The sequence below is a fragment of the Dromiciops gliroides genome, chromosome 5 (genome assembly GCF_019393635.1).
Source record: "Dromiciops gliroides isolate mDroGli1 chromosome 5, mDroGli1.pri, whole genome shotgun sequence".
Classification (NCBI taxonomy): Eukaryota; Metazoa; Chordata; class Mammalia; order Microbiotheria; family Microbiotheriidae; genus Dromiciops; species Dromiciops gliroides.
Genome location: NC_057865.1, coordinates 93,801,053 through 93,812,837, shown reverse-complemented (window position 1 = coordinate 93,812,837; position 11,785 = coordinate 93,801,053). Strand labels below are relative to the sequence as shown.

The 11,785-nt window shown below is 43.5% G+C and overlaps 1 protein-coding gene across 1 annotated transcript in view; it reads left to right on the top strand.

Moving 5' to 3' along the window:
- Positions 1-11,785, top strand: part of LOC122728051 (zinc finger protein 22-like) — a 32,600-nt gene that overhangs the window by 15,307 nt on the left and 5,508 nt on the right. The gene's annotated exons all lie outside the window — the stretch shown is intronic.

Genomic DNA, 11,785 nt, shown 5'->3' with positions numbered 1-11,785 from the left:
CCAGGTGTGCACAGCATTGCATGTGGGGCTCAGGCTAGAGGGCCTCTAAGATTCCAGCTCTGATCCTGTGATCCCTGGCTCTGGCTCCTGCCTGCTGCTCTCCAACACCTCCTCTCCTGCCAGCCCTTGAAATGTCACCTGTCAGTGACCTACAACAATTGAGTACTGCAAGTTAGAGGACTGAGCTGAAGCAGATACCATACGTTAATGCAGTGTTTCATTGGTGCCCAAGACATTTACATGCTTCAATATGTCAAGGGTTGTGGGAGCTTGTCCCAGTGGGTGTTGAGATCAGACTACCTACATTTTGGGAGATGACCTTGGAGAGCTGCTGGCACTTAAAAAAAAAAAATGAATCACCCTGTGGCCAGTGTAGCCATGAGTGCCTTAGAATTTAGCTGGACTGATATTCAGATTTCGGAGAGTCCATCACTGGGCCCGTCCTGCTTGGTGGTATTTATGCTTTACTGACATATCTTTTGAGCACCCAGGGTTCACCTCCATGGCATAGTGAGGCATCTGAATCAGACTGCTGTGAAGGAGAAACTCCCATGATCCCATATATATACTTCCTATTGGATTAGTATCATTTGTTGATTAGCAGGGTTCACCCAGCCACGTTCACGCCCCCAGGACAACCTCTCCCTCCTCAGTGTTATTCTCTTGGAGCCCCTCTAACTTCTTGGTTCTAGGCTCTCCCAAGAGTGTGCTAGGTAGCTCTACCCTGTTCTTGCGCAGATTTCTGTCACCTGATGAGCTGGGCACCATCTCATTCAGCTTTGAGGTACCCATGTTTAACTTGTGATTTAACAGTGGCTTTCCCTCAGGTAGGTGACATGGACTCTTATAGAAACAAGTTAGGGTTAAATTCTACCTTGTTGTCGCGATCCCCAGGCAGAGCATCTGGTGCATGCAGTAACCACACTTGAGGAGCTCCACATCCTGGTGACTGTGATTTGAATCTCCAAGGTAGGAACAGGCAGCCCACCTTCAGAAAAAGACCCGAGCCTTGTATAGACATGATCAGCCCATAAAGTCCCCATAAACCATCCAAGCAAGAGAAGGAGACTAACTCTCATCCATACCAGTCTCAGGTTGCCTTCGGTGAATTATTTTCACCATTTTGATCCATGATGTCCTATATAAACATGTTGGAAAAGAGCGGAGAGAGAGCACAGTATGTTTTTTTTCCTGGGGCCTTTCTCTACACCTTCAGCAAAAAGGCTCTGAGTCACGGGGTAGGTACCTGCTTGAGCTAGGTCTAGAATTCACGACTTTTTCCTGCCCTCTTCCCATCGAGACCACATTGTGAGGCTTATGTGTTCTCATCTCAATACTCCCCTCCCCCTAAAATCAACCATCTCTTCTCTTCTATTTTTGGTGCAGACTATTCTGAAAAGGGCTAAAAATATAGATGACGTCCTCGGGTATGTTACTGTTTGTTCTTTTAAAAACCTCATCAGTGAGGTGCCCTCCTTTTCACAGGATCAGAGATATTGGAACTGGAAAAGAGCTTAGAGATTATCTGGTTCAACTCCTAGGATCATTTGGGAGAACAGAGATCCCCAAGAGGGGAAAATCAATTACTGAAGGTATCCCAGAGAGTTCGTGTCAGAAAAGGCTTTAGAATCCACATCTCCTTTCCAGGACTCTTTCTGGTGGAATGCTGGTGTCTGTTGCTCTGACCCTTGCCAGACCGGCCTCTTTAACTAGAGCTGAAAGATGTCAGCTGACACCCCCTCTATGCCTCAACCTCTCGAACCCCAAGAAAGGTTTTTGACTGGCCTCGTGCCTTAACACAGGCTGGGAGGGAGGGAACCCTCACAAGCAGTACAGCATAGACACAGAGAATTGGAAGGAACCTTACCTTAAAAGTCATTTAGAATGGATAAAGCGCTGTCCCTGGATTCAGGAGGACCTGAGTTCAAATTCTGCCTCAGACACTTGACACTAGCTGTGTGACCCTGGGCAAGTCACTCAGCCCTCATTGCCCTGCAAAAAAAAAAAAAAGTCTTTTAGTTTAACCTCTTTCCTAATAAATTTATAATATATTGCCAGACAGCCTCTGTTTGAATACTTCAAGTGATGGAGAACTCACTATCTCCCAAGACAGCTTATTTCTTGTCTGCAGTGCTCTGGGCAGAAGGGCATCAGAAAGGCATCCCCCATCTAAAAGTTCTTCCCTTGATGATTTTTGAGGTTCCATATTAGAGATTTAGTCATTTGGGTTAAACATGGCTCCTTCCTTGAAGATACCTTTTAAAAAACAAATATCCTGGAGGTAGTGGGGGGGGAGGGGTAGGTAACACAAGGTTCTAATAAGTCGCCTCACCAAGCACTGACTTTGTAGTCAAAGGGCTTGGTTTGAAATCTTAGCTCTGTCACTTACAACATGACCTTGCCTCAGGCAAGTCACAACCTCTCTGGGCCTGTTTCTTCGCCTGTAACATGAGAGATAATGAGGTTCCTTCCAACTCTAGATCTATGAGCCTAAGGAATAAATAAATAAATATATATGTATATATATATACACACACACACATATATACACATACACTCACACACATATATAGGTGTGTATATATGCCTATATATACACACATACATATACATACATACACATATATACACATTCCATAAATGTCTGTGTATGTGTATATATGTATGACACACATGTACAGGTTCTTTGGTCAGGGTATGAACTTCAAGGGTGATCCCTTAGGAGTTAGAGGGCAAGCAAGGGGAATAGTTTTCCCATCATGGGGCCCATTCTCTGCTTTCTTAGGTCCCTGGGCTTCTTCCAGCTGTGCCACAGAGCTGGGGGCTACATTCTTTTTGGCTTTGAGAGAGACTATGAACTGGAGAAGGAAATGACAAACCAGTCCAGTATCTTTGCCAGGAAAACCACAAATGGGGTCACAGAATCAGTCATGGCTGAACAACAACAAGAAAAACAGCTACATTTGGTCTATATTCATTGTAGCAGGAGAGCCAGAATCACCTAAGGCTACATGGTTCTTACCTTTGGAATTTCCAGTCTATTGCTGTGTGTGTGTGAGTGTGTGTGTGTGTGTGTGTGTGTGTGTGTGTGTGTGTATGTGTGTGTGTTGGGGGGGAAGCTGTGATACAAGTAGGAATACAAGAAACATGAAACACATATGTAGGACATTGAGCAGGAGTGGCAAGATCTGCTTAACAAGATTAAAGAATGAGACTTTTGTCCTGGCCTTGAAGATGGCTAGCACCCTATACAAGATGCGGACATTCCTATTGCCACCACATTTGATACTCTAATGATGTCTTTATGAGGCATAAAGAGGACCTTTTGCACTGGGGCATTCTTGGTCTCTTGAAGACCAATTGCCTCATGAAATACTTTAGGCAGCTGGTACAGTAGGAAGAACATTGGATTTAGAGTCAGGACCTAGGTTTAAACCCCAGACTTCCTGTATGACTGAGCCTCAGATTTCCTCATCTGTAAAGTGAAGGATTCTAATGTAAAAGACCACTGATGTCTCTTCAGGTCCATAATCTATGACCCTATGACTGTGACCTCTTCAAGTTGGTTAGAGAGTCTGAATTCCTAGTAATATTCATATCATACCCTAAACTGACTTTTTTTTTTTGCAGGGCAATGAGGGTTAAGTGACTTGCCCAGGGTCACACAGCTAGTAATTGTCAAGTGTCTGAGGTCTGACTTGAACTCAGGTCCTCCTGAATCCAGGGCTGTTACTTTATCCACTGAGCCACCTAGCTGCCCCCCTAAACTGACTTTTGAATGCAGAGAAACAACAAGGAAATGAGTCTGTAAATATGTGTAGAAGGGTGAAGAGTTTTATATCAGCATGGTTGCAGCTGGTCAACTCTCTTGCCTGATGTTACATGACTTCTGGTGCTACTTTCACTCACCAGGCCCTGTCCTCCTGCCCCATGTTACAATATTATTGTAGATCTGAGCTACAAAAAAATATCAAGCAGATCTAGTGCTTGTCCACTGAGTCCTCCCCAGGGTACTTAGTGTTGTAAGCAAACTACTGTGGGAATAAAAAAGAGGAAGAAAAATCATCAGAGCAAAATCAAAAGACTGAAAAAAGAAAACAAAATGTAAGATATCAGCTGTCAAAAATGACTGACTTAGAATACAGGTTAAGGAGAAATAATTTAAGAATCTTTGGACTTCTTGAAAACTTATTTTTTTTAAAGGATGGACACTATATTTCAGGAAATCACAAATGAAAACTGTCTATATATTTCAGAACCAGAAAGCACAGTAAAGATAGAAAGAACCCATTGATCACCTCCTGAAAGCAACCTCAAAAGGAAAAGTTCCAGGAATGTCATAGCCAAATCCAGAGTCCCCACATCAGAGAAAAAAATACTGTAAGCATCTAGAAAGGAACCACAATCAAGATCATGACAGCTTATACTATAAATCAGAGAAGATCTTAGAGTCCAGTATTCCAAAAGGTAAAAGATAAAAGCTAATAACCAAGTAAAACTTACTATGGTAAGCTGACTATAAACCTATAGGGGAAAAAAACCCCCACCAACCTTTAATGGAAGAAAAGACTTTGAGGCATTTCTGATGAAAAAACAAACAAAAAACCCAGCTGAATATAGGAATTTAAAAATACAAACACAAGAAAGAGTCCAGAGAAACCTAGAAAGGTAAATTTATTTGAACAATTGAAAGGAGTGGTATGATGATGTGGTGCTAACATTCTGATGAAGGGAGAAGCAGTAACCTCAGTGTCTCCAGAGAGCTAAGTAAGATAAAAAGTGAGAATTAAAATAAGAAAAAACAGGTGCTAGGAGTAGATCCATTCTTTTCTGAGGATTTGAATAGGGGAGAGAGAAGGGAGAATTAGAGAAATATACTAATATGGAAAAAAAGGGGAATGGAACTTGTTATTTCTCATAATTGGTATGCATGAGGACAAATAGGGATCATGATGATCAAACATGTACTTCACTCTTATTCAAAATAAACAAAGGAGGGCTGAACACATGCAGAAAAGTTTTATATAAAAATACATCAAACTCAACTAAGTCAGGTATGGAGAGAGAAGTGATTGAGAGAGGATAATACTGGAGAGGAAATAACTGCAAACAAAATTAACTTGTTGGTCCTAAAGGGAGGATTTAAGGGATATGGTGTAGGGGAAGCAAAGAACTAGAATCTAAGGGGAATGGCTGAACAAAAAGTTGTATATGAATGTAATGGAACATTATTGTGCTGTAAGAAATTAGAAAAGATGATTTCAGAGAAGCCTAGGTGGAAATATGGTTTCAGATATAATCCTCTTTGTGTCCCTCTGTGGATGTGGAAATGTTCTTTTTTGGTGTTTAAGAATTACAAAAATAAATAAAAAGAAAAGAGAGAGAGACTAGAACCAAGAAGACCAATCAAGATACTTGTATCAATAAATTAGGTGATAGAATGACAAAGCATTTGCTTACTATGTGCCGAGCAATTGGGCTATTGGGGGGAGGGGGGGCAAATACAGGCTAGGAAGATGGTCCTCGCCCTTCTGGGACTTACATTTGAATGGGAGAAGACAACACATAAAGAGAAGGATATGCTACGCACAGCATGGTGTGGAGTGGGCCACCTTGGCTCAGGCAAAAGCTGGCTGATCAGAGTGGAAGGACCTATGGGGTAGAGAGAAAAGATGAGAACCAGAATTGGGGTGGTTATAGAGGAAATAGAGAATATCATACACATGTGAAAGATTCTACTGAGGTAGTATCAAGAGGACTTGGCAACTGAGTGGATGCAGGAAAACAAATTCAAATATGACTTTGAAGCAACACACTTGGGTGTCTGGTTCACAGATTTGGATCTGGAAGGCATTTCAGAGGCTGAGTCCAATTCCATTATCTTACTGAGGAAACAGGTCCAGAGAGTCTTGTCTAAGATTATCTAGGTAGTATGTAGAAAAGTCAACATTTGAATCCAAATCCCTTAACACCACATCCAATGTTCTTCCTTTTGTGCCATGCAGCCTCCTGGTGTGTCATCAGTAGAAATAGAGAATTTAAAAGAATTGGCAGGTTTCTGAGAGAAGACAATGAATTTACACATAGACTTCTTGAATCCAAGTTTTATATAGTACACAGCCAACCAGAGCTATCTAGTATGGAGTTGAAAATATGGGGCCATGGATTAGGGGAAAGGTTGCAGGTGAAGATAAAGATTTGGGATCCATCTCCAAGTGATAACTGAAAGCATGAGAGTGGATGAGAGTGCAGTGAGAGAAAAGATAGCAGCCAAGGATAGAACCTTAGAGGATGCCTACTTTTAAAGGGTAGGAGAAAGATGAATTGCCAGTGAAAGAAACAAAGGAGAAGCATCCAGAGATGTAGGAGTCAGACAAGTAGAATGTCATATCATCAAAGCAAAGGAGAAAGACAGTATCTGGAAGGAGACAGTAGTCTCATGTTGCAATTGATAGATACCTGAGTGAATATGCAAGATACAGAAGAAAGAATCGGAGATAATCCCAAGGTTGTGAAAATGGGAGATTGGATGGATGGATGAATGTTGTTGCCATAGCTAGCAATAGTGAAGTCAGAAGGAAGAAGAGGATGGGGGGAAAGATAGTAGATGTGGTTTGGAACTATGGTATAGGCTCTGGGGGTTCACTCTCCCAAGCCCCCTCACACTGGCAGGTCTTTTTTCCAAAGAGTAGCTACTACTACTCCCCTCAGGACCTTAGCAGGGAACACTGAGAGTTTGGGCTATCCAATACTAATGCTCACAAGCCCCCATTTGGTATGTTCCCCCTACCAGTTAACATTTCTCCAATATCAACTAACCAGATAACATCGATTAACTTTTGTTTTGTATTGTTTTTTCCGTGCAATGAGGGTTAAGTGATTTGCCTAGGGTCACACAGCTAGTAAGTTTCAAGTGTCTGAGGCTAGATTTGAACTCAGGTCCTGAATGCAGGGCCAGTGCTTTATCCACTGCACCACCTAGCTGCCCCTATCAATTAGCTTTTGCAAAGGGATCTTGAACACCCCACCCCCACCCCACTGAGTTCACTTCTAGGTGTGTCATAGCCAATGGACAAATTGTTTCCTTCCTTGTAGGACTCAGAAACTGTTTTGGCTTCTGGGTCAATCCACCTCTAGAGTGAGTCTGCTTATAGACTCCTTTTTTGGGGACCTCTGATGGCTTTCGGAACTCTCAATATCATAACCTTGTCCTGTCTGTCTCCAATACTCCTTCACCTAAGATCAGGTGAGAAGGAATATAACAGAGACAAACAGTAGTACCATGTGTTGAAGGCCATGAATTGCCACCTCTTCAGCTTTCCAGGAGGCTTATCCCATTTATCTCACTAAAGTCACCAGGGAGAAACTGGCCATCTATCTCAGTGTTTTGTTTTTTGTTTTTGTTTTTGTTTTTTAAGAGACACCCAGTTATTGTTCAGCAGCCAGTTAAAAGGCTTTGTGACACTACTTGGTAAGTCAACAGGAAACAACACCTTTATTTGCTCTGAAGTCATGTGTGGGGGTAGATGGGTGAAAGACTCTTCTATCAGGCATAACCAAAAGCAAGCTCATCAATCCACACATGGATATGATGTATACTCGGAGGCCGGGTCTCCCATTATAGAACATTTTGAGTTTAAATTACCTAAAGGGCATCTAGTTGGAGAAATACTATATTACAATTGAAGGTGTAAGTCTGGAGCTCAGAAAAGGGGTTGGGACTGGAGATTTAGTTTGGGGATCATCTGCACCAGGAGTTGAAGCTATGATAGGAATGAAATTCCCAAGGGAGAGCATAGAGAGCAAAGGACCAAGTACCTCTGTCAAGGTGTATGAAGGAAAGATCATTAGAAGTGATAGTGTACCTAGACCAATTGCAAAGCATTGAAAACTATAAACTCCCATTTTGAGGAGTTTGGCAGCAAAGGAGAAGAGACAGGAGTATAAGATGAAAGAGTAGTGGGGTGAAGGGAAAATTGTCTTTTGGAGTGTGTTTGCAGGCTGAAAAGGAGTCATCGGAGAAAGAATTATTTGAGTATGCATGAGAGAAGGGAATATTAATGGAGTGAAGGCATGGAAGCAAAAGCTGACCTATCAGAGCAGAGGGACCTATGCGGTAGAGAGAAAAGATGACAACAGGAATTGAGGTGGTTGTAGGGTGAATAGAAAGTAATATGCTCTTGGCAAGTGATTGGATGTGAATGGAAATTCTAAGATGACTTGGAAGGGTTGAGGTATAGATGGAGAGGTTAGCTTTGGCAAAAAATAAGGGTGCCTTTTGTTTTTTTTGTTGTTAGATTAGAGGGAGGAAGAGGGCATTGAACCCAAGAAAGGAAAACTACTTCAGGTTAATGAGGCATTATGCCTCCAGTTCAGGGATCAGGTTAGAGACTAGTGAAGGGTGAAAACCCTGAGTTTGAAGGACAGGCCCTCTGGATTCACTCCTCGCAGGGAATCTAGTGCCACTGGTAAGTAAAGCCCAAAGCCCAGGTCTGGTTCCTTTGGAGGGGTTCATTAGCTTCCTCCCAGCCACTAATATCACATCTGGAAGAAAGCCGATTTAAGTTCTGGTCTGATATGGGACCTGGCTTTATTAAAACAGAGATGAGAACATGGCTCAGCTGGTAAGGAATCTGGGTGTATATGTGTATGTAGGGGTGGGGGAAGGGGGATTTTGAAACAAGAATAGAAAGGAAGTGGGAATCCTTGCTCTCTGTGAGTGGGCAGAAGGAGGTCTGAGTGACCCACAAGTGGGTAAATGAGGAGTTCCCTGAAGTCAAGAATGTGTTACGGTTAAGGATTTTAGGCTGGCTCCTGAGGTTTCTCTACAACCCATTCTGTCCCCAACAACAGGGGTGACCTTGGGAGTCCCTGGCCTTTCCTCCAGAAGACTGTTGGTCAGATCTGTTGTGCCACAAAGCTTTGGAGAAACAGAAGCCCTGTTTTCAAATCCTTTGTCACCTGTGTGACCTTGGGCAACTCACTTACTTCTCTGAGCCTGTTTCTTCATCAAGAAGAAACAAGATGGGCTAAATCACTTCTAGTCCTCTCCAGCTCGAAATATCATGATTTCGGGATCCCAGGGGTTGGGATAGAGAGCATCCTACTTCTTCCCCCAATAATCTCTGCCTTGGTTGCCCCTTCCCCCAACGCCAGCTCTCCTCCCTTCTTCTGCAGTCCACGCTTTGGACCAGTTAGACCTCTCAGCCTGGTGGGGTTGCTGTGCAGGCGAGTGTCGGAGGGGAGGGCTCAGGACTAGGCACACAGCAGAATCACGTAAGTCCCAGGTCCAGCCAGGGACTGCTGCCGCAGTTACCGTATTTACCAAGGGCGCTCTGGACTCTTTGGGGCGGGGGTAGGTGGTGGGTGGACCGAGGTTATCACTGCGGAAACGTTACCGTATTTTCTGAGAGTCGCGCGGAGAGTCTTCCAAGTGCTGAAGAGCTGAGTGGGCATTTACAGCAGGATGATTACCTTATTTACCTAAGGCTGCCTGAGGTCGCTGCGGGTGGGTTACCGTAATTACAGAATAGAGTGCTGGTGCATGGGGCCTGGGGATGAGGGGCAGCAGCACGACTACAGCCTCCTTTCTGTGCATGATCCTGGAGGCTTGCTGCAGCGGGGTGGGGGTGGAGGGGTGATACGGGTGGATTAGCAGTTCCACCCAGATATAACTCAAAGCCGCTGCTGACCAAGGTACCTGGAAAAGGGTGGCTGCGGGAGGGCTATCTATTTAAAAGAGAAGCTTAGCTGGAAGTTTACCGTATTTACTGAAAATTTACGTTGAAGCTGTGGGGACCAGCTCTCGCACCCAAAGTTACCGTATTTCTGGCATGCAGCGCAGCCTCTCGTGGGGTCGAAGCCAGGAGGAAGAGCAGGGACGCAATTCAAGCTTGTGAGTTTGGAACAGAGGGACGGGCACAGGAGCTGGGGATAGCAGCCTGCAATCATCACCGGCTCTTCCTTGTACTAACGTTGTGAGGGAGATGACTTCAAACTACTACCTGGGCTGCAGGGGTTGGGGTGGCAGGAGACATTGCAGGGAGATCTGAATGGGCTCCGATGCAGGGATGGATGCATTGGAAGGACTTGGGACCTTTGAAAGGAGCTGTCTGCTCCCTGAACTTGGGTTTGTGCCTAGGCAGGGCCTAGTGTATCTTTGCCCTTCTGACTTTCCCTGATGCTCCCAAATATCCCCAGTTTATCTCTGCTTCTCCTTTCCCTCCTTCCCCTCCCCTCTACAGTGGGAAGATGGAGAGGGGACGGGAATATCACAGTGGATACAGGGAAGGGAAAAAACAAAACAGGACCTTTTATCCTCAAACTTCTGGAGTCTGGCCTTTGGGACTAAATCACAGAATTGGGGGACAGGAAACAAGTATGGCCAGTGCCTCTCCAGGGGCTAGAAATGTGATCAATCTGCCTCCTCCTTCCAGGCTTAGTACAGTATCAGGTTCATAGTAGGTGCTTAATAAATGTTTGTTGACTGATTCTAGGAAAGGTTGGGGACCAAAGGTATAGGGGAAAGCTGGAGACAGGAACTCTGGATTAAAGTCTTGCTTCTTCTAACTTGAACAAGTAATTTCTGTCTTTGTATCACCAGGGCTGAGCACACAGTAGGCACTTAATAAATGTTTACTGAATTAAATTTGTTGACTTGAACCCTTCTGAGGCCTCATTTTCCTTATCTGGAAAATGGGACTAAATAACCCTTGCCTGCCTTGAAGTAGGAAAGAAAATGCTAAAAGAAAGTATAAAGGACCTTATAAACATTATGTGTTTTTTTTTAAAATAATGTAATAATTCTAATGCTAGCTATCATCTGTATAATGCTTTACATGCATTAACTCATTTAATTCTCACAACTGCCCTGTGAGGTGTTACTGTTATCCCCATTTTACAGTTGGGGAAACTGAGGAAGACAGAAGTTAAATGACTTGCCCAGGGTTACACAGTTAGTATATATCTGAGAAAGGATTAGAACTTGAACCTTCTTTACTCCAAGTCCCACACTCTCCCCACTGCACAACTTAGCTAACTAACTAAAGTAAATATGTGTGTATACATATACACACACACATATATGCATATATATGTGTATGTATGTATATACACATATGTATGTATATGTATCTTTACTACACTGGTGTGTGTACCTTGTGGGAGAGAGGACCTTTGGGACTTCAAAATGACAAATGAAGTGTGGTAAAAAAAAATATGAAAGTTTTTTAACAGTCGGTTAGGATAACTGAAAGATGCCAGTTTTTTTTTAAGGACCACCCTTTCGGGTAGGAGACCAATGGCATGAGCTACGCACCCCAGTCCGCCTGCTGCGCACGTCAGACTGCCTGCTAGCACTCCACTTCCAGGGTGCGAGCTTAAAAGGCAAGGAGAGAACGGAAGTGGGCCTTTTTTTTCCTGCTCCGCTGGTCTCCTGGCTGCTCTGCACAGACAGACACGGACTGGAGTTTGACTCGGCCCGGCTCTCGGTTAACAGCACGTGCTTGACTCAGTCTCTCTCCCCAAAGGTGGCCTTCGGCTTTTGGTGAGTTTTATACGGAATATAGACTAAGCCTAGACTTAAGATGATTTGTATTGTATTTCTACTTTCCTATCCTTCTAATCAACATCACCTTGTGACTACCATACAATAAAAGCTCTATCTAGAAAACCAGAAGCTTCTTCCATTTACTAGTCTGGGAGATAAATTAAGGGAAAGGTTAAGTAGGGTAGGTTTATGATCTAATATCCAATTTTAATCTCACAGAAGGAATCCCAGAATTAA